At 47.0% G+C, this 12,046-nt stretch overlaps 1 pseudogene; it reads right to left on the bottom strand.

Moving 5' to 3' along the window:
- Positions 1-1,247: 1,247 nt before the first annotated feature.
- LOC149874932 (uncharacterized) lies at positions 1,248-9,709 on the bottom strand (annotated as a pseudogene).
- Between the last annotated feature and the right edge of the window lie 2,337 nt (positions 9,710-12,046).

A 12,046-nucleotide genomic window follows, 5' to 3' on the forward strand; every position in this document is an offset into this window, starting at 1 on the left:
TCTGAGGGAGGGATGGAAAAACAGCATAAAAAGCATTGTTTGAACTGAGCTTTCTCTGTGCCTTGGGGTCACCTTACTGAGCTGTGTCTTCCAGCTCAGCAGCATCAGTACCTATGCATCTATCTCCTTGAAACCTGGAAGGCTTCATGGCCTCAACAGAGGCTACCATACCCACTGTTTTCACCCCGCTGCACCTTAACACACGAGTGACATGAGTTTTGCTTGTCAGCAACTTGAGGCACAGGTTCCCAGAAAGCCATGCACCTATTTTCTTGAAACTTGGCATGCTTTGTGGCCTCATCGGAGTTACTGTGCCTGTTGTTTTCACCCGCTGTACCTTTATACATACAAGTGACATCAGTTTAGCTCTGAACAGTCTGAGGTGCAGTTTCCCAGAAACCCCTGCACTTATTTCCTTGAAACTTGACAGGCTTTGTGGTTATCATCCCTGTTGTTTTCAATCAAATCAGGCAAGAAATGAAAAAGTTATAGGCATTTTTGTGATTCCCCATTATAGCCTATGGGCGAAATGTCAAAACACAGCAAAACAGCAAAACGGTTTTGATGAAACGAAACAGAACAGTGGTTTGAAACAGAAAAATGAAACACTGTCCCTTTGAAATGGCAAAACAGAAGTCAAAATGAAACAGTGCTATTTCACACAGCCCTAATATACATATACATACACACACACACACACACACACACACAAACACAATGGTGTTTCATTCTGATCATGGAAAAATGTAGATTTTGGATAACTTTTTTTAACCTGAAAGCTGGGGATCTTTTTATCATAGAAAACCAGGATCCCTGGTGATAAGTACTTGGCACGTGTAGCTGATCTCAAAGTAACTGTACATTTAACCAGTTAACTGCATAATATACCAACTGTGTAGCTGTGATAAAATTAGACAAGCTTTCAAATGTAAGACATTCAGATCCTGGAGGAAGAATGTCTTACATTTGAAAGCTTGTCTAGTTTTATTCCAGCTACATAGTTGGTCTAATAAAAGATATCACCCTAAGAATTATCCATTTTGCATGTCCTTTGTACTCATTTACCTATTAGAAATACAAGTATATTAACAAAACAACATCTGGCAGTCACCTGGAATTTCATCTTTGACTTTTTTGCATGCTGGATCAGAATAAATGCAGAAATACCATATAATAAAGACATACTATTATGCATACTCAATTGTTCAAATTAAAGTGGTAACTAAAATGCAATAACTATTGTTCAGCTAGCATAAAGTCCTTATTTGGGAAACAGCATATAGCATGGCTGCATTTACAATTGTAAAAAACGTATCTCTTGGGCCTGTTATCCTGTGAAGTAGAAAAGAATAATTACAGAAAAACAAAAAGAAGCTATCTAGCAGCCAGTTTGTCAATATGTATAAAATATGCATCGGCATCCAACCAGTTCTGAGTGATTTTTTTCATCAACTAATTAAAGTGGGATAAAACTGACAAAGGTGGATAAATGATGCTTAAGTTCAAAGTTAGCACTTGGCCACTGGCTCAGTCACATAATCCAGTATTTCTTCCGATTATAAAGTACTTCTAGGTACCACTAGGGATGTGGGTTTTTCAGATTTCCTAGTTCTAAAAGAATGTGTTAACTTCTGTGAAGTGAATTAACATGACTAAAGTTTGTGTAATGAAACTGTGTGGAAACTATTACAAAAATCATGCAAAAGAACAATTAAAGAATTTTGTTTAGGTGTGGTTCTCTCATTTTTACTAAAGATACTAAGGAGTTTTTTAAACGAATCTCTTAATTTCAGAAAAAAACACTAAAAAGAAACTAAATATACTAAAATAATAAACTAAACTAAATAATAATAATAAACTAAAAATAATAAAACCTGAAACCAAAATACTGCAGAAATACTCTCATCAGTGTATTATGCTGTGTGTTATAGGCCTCTATTCATGCCTAACTCACAGGCATGTGAATTATTCCAGCTCCCAAATACAGAGCTCTTGGTCAAGTTGTAGTAGCCCAGGCATTTCATCACTTTGCACCATCTTTGTAGATGTGAAACCTAAAAATACTGTGTTCTATTAGGTAAAACATAGTAAACATTTTTTTTAAAATAAGGTGCAAAACCTATTGAAGATAACAGAAATTGAAGAAAATCTACTGATGATACCCCCTCAGCCATAGGTAAAGAATAGGTTGAGAGAGCCATTGGCACTCATCCTAGAAAAAATCCATCAGAAGTCTCTGGAGATTCTCAAGTAAGTCCGGAGGGGGTCCAGCACAGCATGCTGGTGCCATAAGAAAGAAAGACAGAAAAAAAGACAGACAGGCTTTTTTGACTTCTTGTAAAGGTTTATTAAGGGAAAAGGGGTGGGTAACAATCGAGCAAATAAAAATAAAATACAGTTCCTTGTAAGGGCCCTGATACAACAGAGAGAGCCTGGGGCTTTGGCCAGCAAGACCCGCCCTCACAGTCTAAAACTAAAAGTATCCAGTACAACATTAGCCTGCTGAGACGCCTGCCAGTACCCCAGGAAGGGGCTAGCAGTAACACAATGCGAGGACTTAAAGGCCACCCTCAACACTACAGAACACCCCCTAAATGGCCCCAAATGCCAAGGGCACCATCTGTTAAAGAACCACATGCTCAAACTCCGGTGACAGGTGTGCCCATACCAAAAACTGGAAGAGCCACAGGGTGTTGCAGGTGAGATGGTTCCTGCAGCTCTTGAGGGTAGCCATCTTAGCCTGCCTAAGTAAGAAGTTGGCCAGTCAGATGACACTCTCATTGGCTTCCCAGTAGGGGTGGGAGAACAAGTAAGTGGCCTCTGAGAAGGCCACGTCTAGTTCCACAAGCAAGGCGCTGAGGGCAGCAAATAGCAGCAACAGCCGGGAACATCTTAGGAAGGCAAGATGAAGAACCTTCTCCACCCACCCTGGACACAAGGGGCAGGTTGCTAATGCAGCAGGGTCTATGTGGTGGACGAGAGTACCGGTGGCCAGCATCCCATGTAGCAACCACCACTGGAGTTCACTGGTCTTTTTGGAGATTGGGGGTTTATAAAGCGTGCACCACATGAGGCAGGCTGATGTGAGCACCAGTACTGATATGTGCCTCTGCCACACCATTTCAAGCTAAATGGCAAGGATGTGGGCATGGCAAACTTGAATCACCCACAGATACATGGCCTTCTGGGGGAGCACATTGAAGCAGATCCTGGTGCCACCGTCAGGAAGCACAGGAAGAGCCAATAAGGTGCCAGGCCTGCTACCCAGGTCATCATCCACAACCAGGTATTGCGGTACAGGACCCGGAGTGCTGTGATGAAAAGAGGCCCAAAGCCAAAAGCCTCGTGGGTGCCGAGCAGGTACTGGTGGTCAATGCGATCAAAGGCCTTCTCCTGGTCAGAAAGACCAAACCGACGTCCAGGCCAAAATGCTCCGCAGCCATGAGCAGGTCACACAGCAGAAACAGGTTGTCCTGGATGGCCCTGCCCGGCACACAGTAGCTTTGCTCAGACCTGATGACAGAGGCCATGATGGTGTGGGGACGGTTCCCAGTGCATTTGCCAGGATCTTATAGTTGGTGCACAGAAGGGAGATGGGACACCAGTTCTTTAGTCAGCCGAGGTCCCACTTCTTGGGCAGCAAGGTGAGCACTGCCCAGTGGCAGTTCATAGTTTCATAGTTTGTAGGGTCAGAAGGGACCTGAGCAGATCATCACGTCCAACCCCCTGCCACGGCAGGAAAGAGTACTGGGTTCAAATGACCCCAGCAAGGTGTTTGTCTAGCCTTATCTTAAAGACCCCCAAGGTAGGAGCCAGCACGATTTCACTTGGAAGTTGGTTCCAGATCCTAGCTGCCCTGACAGTGAAGTAGCGCCTCCTGTAGTCTAACCTGAATCTACCCTCTGCAAGTTTGTGACAGTTATTTCTAGTCACTCCTGCTGGTGCTCGGGGGAACAGGGACTCCCCCAATGCTTGCTGGTCCCCTCTGACTAGCTTGTAACAGGCCACTAGATCACCCCTCAGCTTTCTCTTTTTGAGGCTGAACAGGTTGAGCCTCTCCTCATAGGGTCTTCCCTGCTGCCCCCTGATCATGCAAGTGGCCCTCTTCTGGATCCTCTTCATGTTGTCCACATCCCTCTTGAAGAGCGGCACCCAGAACTGGATGCGGTACTCCAGCTATAGCCTGACCAGTGCCGCATAAAGGGGGAATATCACCTCCTTGAACCTGCTCGAGATGCATCTGTGGATGCATGACAAGGTGCGGTTGGCCTTCCTAACTGCATCCCCACGCTGCCGGCTCATGTTCATTTCTCTGTCTAGGTCTGATTGCAGCCTATTCCTCCCTTCTAGCATACCCACTTCTCCCCACATCTTAGTGTCATCTGTGAATTTGAGCAGGGTGCTTTTTACCCCCTCGTCCAAGTGACTGATGAAGATGTTGAACAGTGCAGGCCTGAGGACCAAGCCCTGCAGAACCCCACTGCCCACATCCCCCCAGGTCGAAAATGACCCATCCACCAGCACTCTCTGGTTGCGGCCTTCTAGCCAATTAGTGACCCATTTGGTTGTGTAGGTGTCTACACCACAGTCCCCCAGTTGTTTAATGAGAATGGGGTGAGAGACAGTGTCGAACGCCTTCCTAAAGTCCAGAAAGACTATGTCCATGGCTACTCCTGCATCTAAGGATTTGGTGACCTGGTCATAGAAGGCTACCAGCGTATGACAGGACCTGCCTCTAACGAACCCATGTTGGTTGCCCCCAAACATAACCTCCCCCGCTGGCCCCTCATGGACACGTACTTGGATTATTCTCTCAAAAAACTTACCCAGGATCGAGGTAAGACTAACTGGCCTATCATTTCTCGGGTCCTCCCTTTTTTGAAGATGGGAACCATGTTGGCCCTCTTCCAGTCCTCTGGCACCACACTGGAGCACCACGAGTGCTCATAAAGCCATGCCAGGATTCCCGCAATGACCTCAGCTAATTCCCTCAGCATTCTGGGATGGAAATCATCTGGACCAGCTGATTTAAATACAACCAGTCCCTCCAGAAGTTCCCTGACTAGATCCTCTCTGACACTTGGCCTAGGTGCACCCCCCTGGGTCCTGAGTGGGGCCTGGTGGGGGGACTGATCTGGTCCCTGCTCAGGAAAATGGAGGCAAAGAAGTTATTAAATAGGTTAGCTTTGTCATCTGGTGTGATGACCAGGTTCCCTAGCTTGTCTTACGGGGCCCCATGTTACCCAGAACCTCCTTTTTGCCCCCTATGTATTTAAAAAATGACTTCTTGTTGTCCTTGATCCGGGTAGCCAGTCCCACTTCCATCTCCACCTTGGCCTTCCTGACCGCCCCCTTGCATCCCCGAGCAACTGCAGTACAGTCCTCCCTGGTGATGGCCCCTTCCTTCCATTGGGTGTATGCCTCTCTTCTAGCTAGGAGACATTTCCAGATTCTTTTGGTAAGCCATGGGTGCTTTTGTGCCCTCTTGCTCCCTTTGATCCATGTTGGGATTACCTCCATTTGGTCTTGGAGGGTCATCTCCTTAAGAAGCAACCACTTCTCTTCAACACCTGACTCCCCTTCCCTCCCCTCTGGGACCTCAGTGCCTCCCCAACTATTCTCCTTAGCTCATTGAAGTCTGCCCTCCTGAAATCCAGGGCTTCTGCCTTGCTGCAGGCCTTTGCCACCTTTACGCTGGATTGTTAATTCCAGCAGGCAATGATCACTTGAGCACCCGCAGCCCCCTCGCCAGGTCATCTCCTGTGGCCAGCACCAGGTCCAACAAGACATCTCCCCTGGTGGGGCTGTGCACCTCCTGGGTTCGACGGAGGTCCAGCATTTTGGCTAGGAACCTACGTGAGTGGTCAGACCTGGCTGACTGCTCTTCTCAGCAGATGTCTGGAAAGTTCAGGTCACCCATGATGACCACGTCCTTTGACCTAACTACCACTGTGAGCTCACTTAAGAATTCCTGGTCTAGCTTTTCCCTTTGGTTGGGTCATTTGTAGTAGACTGTTAAGTCTCTTTTCCCTTGACTGCCTTGTATTCTAACTCAGAGCACTTCAGTGTGCCCCTCCTCTAACCCTGTGCTACTTGATGAGGATGTGTATTCCTCCTTAATGTAGAGCACCACACCCCACCTTTCCTCAGTCATCAGGGTCCTGTCAGCAAGGCTCTCATGGAAGACACAGAGGAGGCTGGGCCCAAGGAGGAGCCAGAAGGCTTTGTAAAATTCCACAGGCCCGGGGTCCTGCCCAAGGCAAGCCCCCCCACAGCAGCCTCGAGCCCTGTGGAGATCTCCCCTAGGGAGATTTTGCACTCCAGGACCTTGACCTGTGGAGCATGGCAGCGCTGCAGGTCCTTATGCAACTCCGGGCAAATGAGGTCAGCTGCAAACAAGTCCTAATAGAAGGTGATGGCAAGGCCCCACATTTTGCCTGGGTATGTAAGCAACCATCCCTCCGGGGTCTTGAGATGGTCCAATGTCTTTGCCACAGCCCACTGCCTCTCCAGGCTGAACAAGAAGCCAGTAGGGGCATCAGCCTCTGCCAGCTCCTGGCAGCAGGCATGTACATTCGCACCACAGGCCGTGCCCTCTGCCAGCTCCCACAGGAATTTCTTGTGGGACCAGAGGCTCTCAAGGAGTGCCATATCATTGCCTGTGCAGAGCAGGGCTGCCTCAAGCTCTGCCATGTCCTCCTCCAGCTCCTGGGTGCAGCAACGGATCTCACTTGCCGCCATCTAGGAATACTGCTGGCAGAATGCCCAAATCTGGATATTCCCCATGTCCCACCACAGGTGCCAGGAGTAGTCTGCCCGCCCAGCCTCACACCTCCTCCAGAGGTGGGTGAAGCAGTCCCTGAAGTGGGTGTCCTGTAGCAGGCTGATATTGAGAAACCAGTAAGGGGCCCATATGCATGCTTTGCCAGGCAGGCTCAGTTTACAACAGACCAGGGTGTGGTCTGAGAGGCCTGATGGGATGATGCAGCTGCTACACAGTAACAGCAGATGGAGCCAGGCAATGTAGAGGTGGTCGAGGTGGGCCATGGCAATCCAACTGGCACTCATCTTTGCCCAGGTATATTGACACACATCAGCATGGAGGACCCACCAGGCATTAACAAGATCTGCAACCTCCAGCACAGTCTGCATCCACTCCTCTGGATGCCACCCATGAGGAGCATGAATGCCTGCCTCTGGAAGGACAGGATGTACCTGAGCCTGGGGTCCCTACTTCCCATGGTCAGCTTGCATCAGGGGCTGGTGAGGAGACCATAGTGCTTGAGCACTTTGGTGAGGTCCCAGTCTGGCAGGTGTGGGGGGACATTGGAGGCCACCACCTGCACTGCCAGGGTCTCCAGTGGCATAACCAAGTAGTGGATGCCTGAGATCTCCAGTCCCGCCAACACACCTCCCTCACCAGGCTGGGAGAGCTCAAGTATATGACAGGCACTGAGTTTACCTGGGAGGAGTACTGGATGCTCCAGTGTTCCAGCAGGTCCACCAGAGCTCTGGCATGGGCCTCCACCCTGAGGGTCATACACCCATAGTCCATGACTGAGGGAAAGGTCTGCAGAGACATCCCCATGCCAAGTGCCCTGGCTGCTGGCAGCCATCCTGGGCAGGAGAGGGTTCACTCTCCCACAGAGGCTGCTATAGGGAAAAAAAAGCTTCAGACTGAAGCTGGGGACTGGGAGGGGGCTGAAACAGCCCCAAAATCAACCTGGAGGGGGGGCAGAACAACCCTGCAGGGGCTGAAGGCAAGGAGGAGGCTCTGGAGGGGGGAGCACAGGCAGGGGTGGGGGAGTGGCAGAGGCAAACAAGGATGCCAGAGCCCAGGGTAAAAAGCTCAGAAAATGAGGGAAAGGGGCAGAGAGGGGGTTCCCAAGCACAGACTTGGGAGAGGCAAGGTTTAGCAGGGTGGGAAGAGGAATGGGGAGGGGGGCAGGGAGTAGGGGGGGGAATGCACAGAAGGGACCTAAGCTGGAGGAGCTCAGAAGGGCATCACCTGTTGGTGGCCATCTTGAAAGAAAGAAAGATTTAATCTTCATGGTGCGCACCAGGTGCTTTCATTCACAACTATACAAAAGGACTGGTACTCACAACATGCACAAGTGCAGTTGTTTATACAATGTGAAAGAAAGTGAAGAATTCAGTACACAACTAAGTGCTTGAAATGCCTGCTTCCCAAAAGTGATTGTAAGCATAATGCTTCTGGCTTAACATTATGGTAAGTAATCAATATAGAAAAAAACACATGGTGTTCACTCAGTGCTAGCTGCTCTAGGTCCTACATTTGATGAATAGCTGAGTCATGTTTCAATAATTGAAAACTGAGTTAGAGGCACTCATAGCCAGTCAAGAAAACAATCAAAAGTAAGAAAAAAAATGCAGTGGTCATCTAAGTTTTGTAATCACTTTAGTCAGATGCCACAGTCTTTTGCCTTTTCACGTGCATGTTATCTATTGCCTTAGCTTTCCTCATAATAAATCATTCACATGCCTCTGTCCTTAAGCACCTGAAACCATGAAAATGTGAGTAAATCCATAATGTCAAGAATACCAGAACATATGAAATTGAGAAATTAAGGGTGTATTTAGAATGTGAAAATCCTTCCAAAATAATAAAGTCTATTTGATTTGGAATTAATGATAATTTGCAAAAGAAAAAATGAGGAGACAGAGGAATACATAGGATGTCTGACACTAAAGTCAAGAAAAAATCTTCAGCTAAGGCAACTCTTCTCCAAAAAATTAACTGCAATATAAAGAGTTGAATCCATTTATCTTCATGTCTGTTGGTGGCTAAACCATATACTCCAGCAGACACTTAACAGCCACTTTTCTATCCTGTACTCTATCACTGCACTGTCTCCTGCCAGTCTTTTTCCAGGCTTTTTTTCCCTCTTCCACCCTCTGCTTCATCTCTCTGCTTCACCTTTGTCTTTCTAATTCTACCTATTTATGTTTTCACTTACATCCTGCCATACTTACAGCTTCTTCCATTTTTTAGAGTCTCAGAACATCAAAGACACCCCATGCCTGAAGAAGGGTGACTGCACCCCAAAGCTTGCCAAGAATTTTTTTCCATCTTTTCAGTTGGTCTAATAAAAGATATCACATCTACTCAAAGAAACTTGCCTTCCTATATCCTTAGACCAACATGACTAAAAAACCCGCTAAACTTAAAAAGGCCTTTTAAAAAATAATATCACATCAAATATCCTGTACATAATTGAGAAAGCACTAGGACTAGGATACCTTGTTGGCCATTCACCAGTTCACTGACAGGAGACTGAGTCTCTAAATCTTCAGGTATTTTATATCTCTTCTGGAATCAAAAGCAAATCTAGAAATTGATCTTCAGGCCTAAGGCCTATCATCACATTCCTAGGATTAAGACTCTGCCTTGTTTCTTTTCGTGCAGTCTGAAAATCACAGCCCAACTGTTTGGCATAGAAGCATAGGAAATTAGGGTTGGAAGGAACCTCAGGAGGTCATCTCCTCCCAGCAGGTCCCTGCTTAAAGCAGGACCATCCTTCAACTAGATCATTCCAGCCGGGGCTTTGTCAAGCCAGGCCTTAAAAACCTGCAAGGATGAAGACTGCACCACCTCTCTAGGTAACCTGTTTCAGTGTTTGACTACCCCCCTAGTGAGAAGGTTTTTCCTAATATCCAACCTAAACGTCTCACTGAAACTTAAGGCCATTACTCCGTGTTCTGTCATCTGTCACCACTGAGAACAGTCTAGCTTCATCCTCTTTGGAAACACCCTTCAGGTAGTTGAAGGCTGCTATGAAATCCCCTCTCAGTCTTCTGTTATGCAAACTAGATGAACCCAGTTCCCTTAGCCTCTCCTCAGAACTCATGTGCCCCAGCCCCCAAACCATTTTTGTTGCTCTCCATTGGACTCTGTCCAACTTGTCCACATCCTTGCTATAGTGGTGGGCCCAAAACTGGACACAGTACTCCAGACACAGTCCCACCAATGCAGAATAGAGGGAAATAATTACATACCTCAATCTGGTGGCAATGCTTCTACTAATGCAGCTCAGTATGCTGTTAGCTTTCTCGGCAACAAGGGCACACTGTTGACTCAAAGCCAGCTTATTGTCCACTGTAACCCACAGGTCCTTTTCTGCAGAACTGCTGTTTAACTAGTCAGTCTGGAGGCTGTGGCACTGCATGAGATTATTCAGTCCAAAGTGCAGGACTTTGCACTTGTCCTTGTTGATCCTCATGTGATTTTTTTGGCCCAATCCTCCACTATGTCTAGGTCACTTGGAATCCTAGCCCTACCCTCCAGCATATCTACTACACCCCCCATGTTGGTGTCATCTATTAACTTGCTGAGGGTGCAATACATCCCATCATCCAGATCATTAATGAAAATATTGAACAAAACCAATCCCAAGACTGACCTCTTGGGCACTCCACCTGATACTGGCTGCCAGCTAGACATTGAGTCTGATAATTCAGTCAGTTTTCTATCCACCTTACAGTCCATTCATCCAACCCCTACTTCCTCAGCTTGTTTGCAAGAATGCTGTGGGAGACAGTAAAGCCTTGCTAAAGTCAAGCTCTATTATGTCCACTACTTTCCCTGCATCCACAAAGCTAGTTATCTCATCATAGAAGGCAACTGGGTTGGTCAGGCATGACTTGCCCTTGGTGAATCCATGCTGACTGTTCCTAATTACCTTCTTTTCCAAGTGCTTAGAAATGGATTATTTGAGAACTGGCTCCATGATTTTTCTGGGGACTAAGGTGAGGCTGACTGGTCTGTAATTCCCTGGATTCTCCTTCTTTCCTTTCTGAAAGATGGGCAGTATATTTGCCCTTTTCAAATCATCTGAAACCTCCCCAGTTGCCATGAGTTTTCAAAGATAATGGCCAGTGGCTCTGCAATCACATTGGCCGACTCCCTCAGCAACCTTGGGTGCATCATGTCCAGCCCCATGGACTTGTACATGTCCAGCTTTTCAGAATAATCCCTAACCTGTTCTGTCAGCATCCCTCACCACTGAGGGCTGCTAACCTCCTCCCCAAACTGTGCTGCTTGGTGCAGTAGTCTGGGAGCTGCCCTTTCCTGTGAAGACTGATGTAAAAAAGGCATTGAGTACTTCAGACTTTTCCTCATTTTCTGTCACAAGGTTGCCTCCCCCATTCAGTAAGAGACCCATACTTTCCCTGGCCATCCACTTGCTGCTGACATACTTGTAGAAACCCTTCTTCTTACCCTTCATTTTCTTTGCTAGCAGTAACTCCAATTGCATTTTGGCCTTCCTGATTTCATCCCTGTATGCCTGACCAGTATTCTTATACTCCTCCCAAGTTTTTTGTCCAAGCTTCCACTTCTTGAAGGTTCCCTTTTGTGTTGATGCTCAATGAATAGTTGTCTGCTAAGTCAAGCTGGCCAGTTGCCATATTTGCTAGTCTGTCTGCGCATCGGGATTGTTTGTTCCTCAGTGGGTTTCTTTAAAATACAGCCAGCTCTCCTGGACTCCTTTCCTACTCAGACTGGCCTCCCAAGGGATCTTGCCCATTAGTTCCCTGAGAGAGTCAAAGTCTTCTTTTCTGATGTACAGGTTCCTAACTCTGCTCTCCTTTCTTTCTTTTGTCAGGATCCTGAACTCACTCATCTCATAGTCAGTGCTGCCCAACTTGCCATCCAGTTCTACATTCCCCACTAATTATTCCCTTTTTGTGAGCAGTAGGTCAAGAAGAGCATGACCCCTAGTTGGCCTCCCCAACACTTGCACCAGTAAGTTGTCTCCAGTGCTCTCCAAAAACTTCCTGGAGTGCACTGCTGTTTTGCCTTCCAAGCAGATGTCAGGGCCTGTGATCTAGATACTTCTGCTAGTTGTCTGAAGAAAGCCTCATCTACCTCATCTTCCTTGCCTGGTGGTCTATAGAGCACACACCCACCACATTAACCTCATTACTCCCCACTCTAAACATAACCCAGATACTTTCAATGAGCCTATCTCCAGTCTCATACTGGAGCTCTGAGCAATCATACAGCTCTTGTACATACAGCATAACT

This window comes from Crocodylus siamensis, chromosome 1, assembly GCF_052110815.1.
Source record: "Crocodylus siamensis isolate JL-2025a chromosome 1, ASM5211081v1, whole genome shotgun sequence".
NCBI lineage: Eukaryota > Metazoa > Chordata > Crocodylia > Crocodylidae > Crocodylus > Crocodylus siamensis.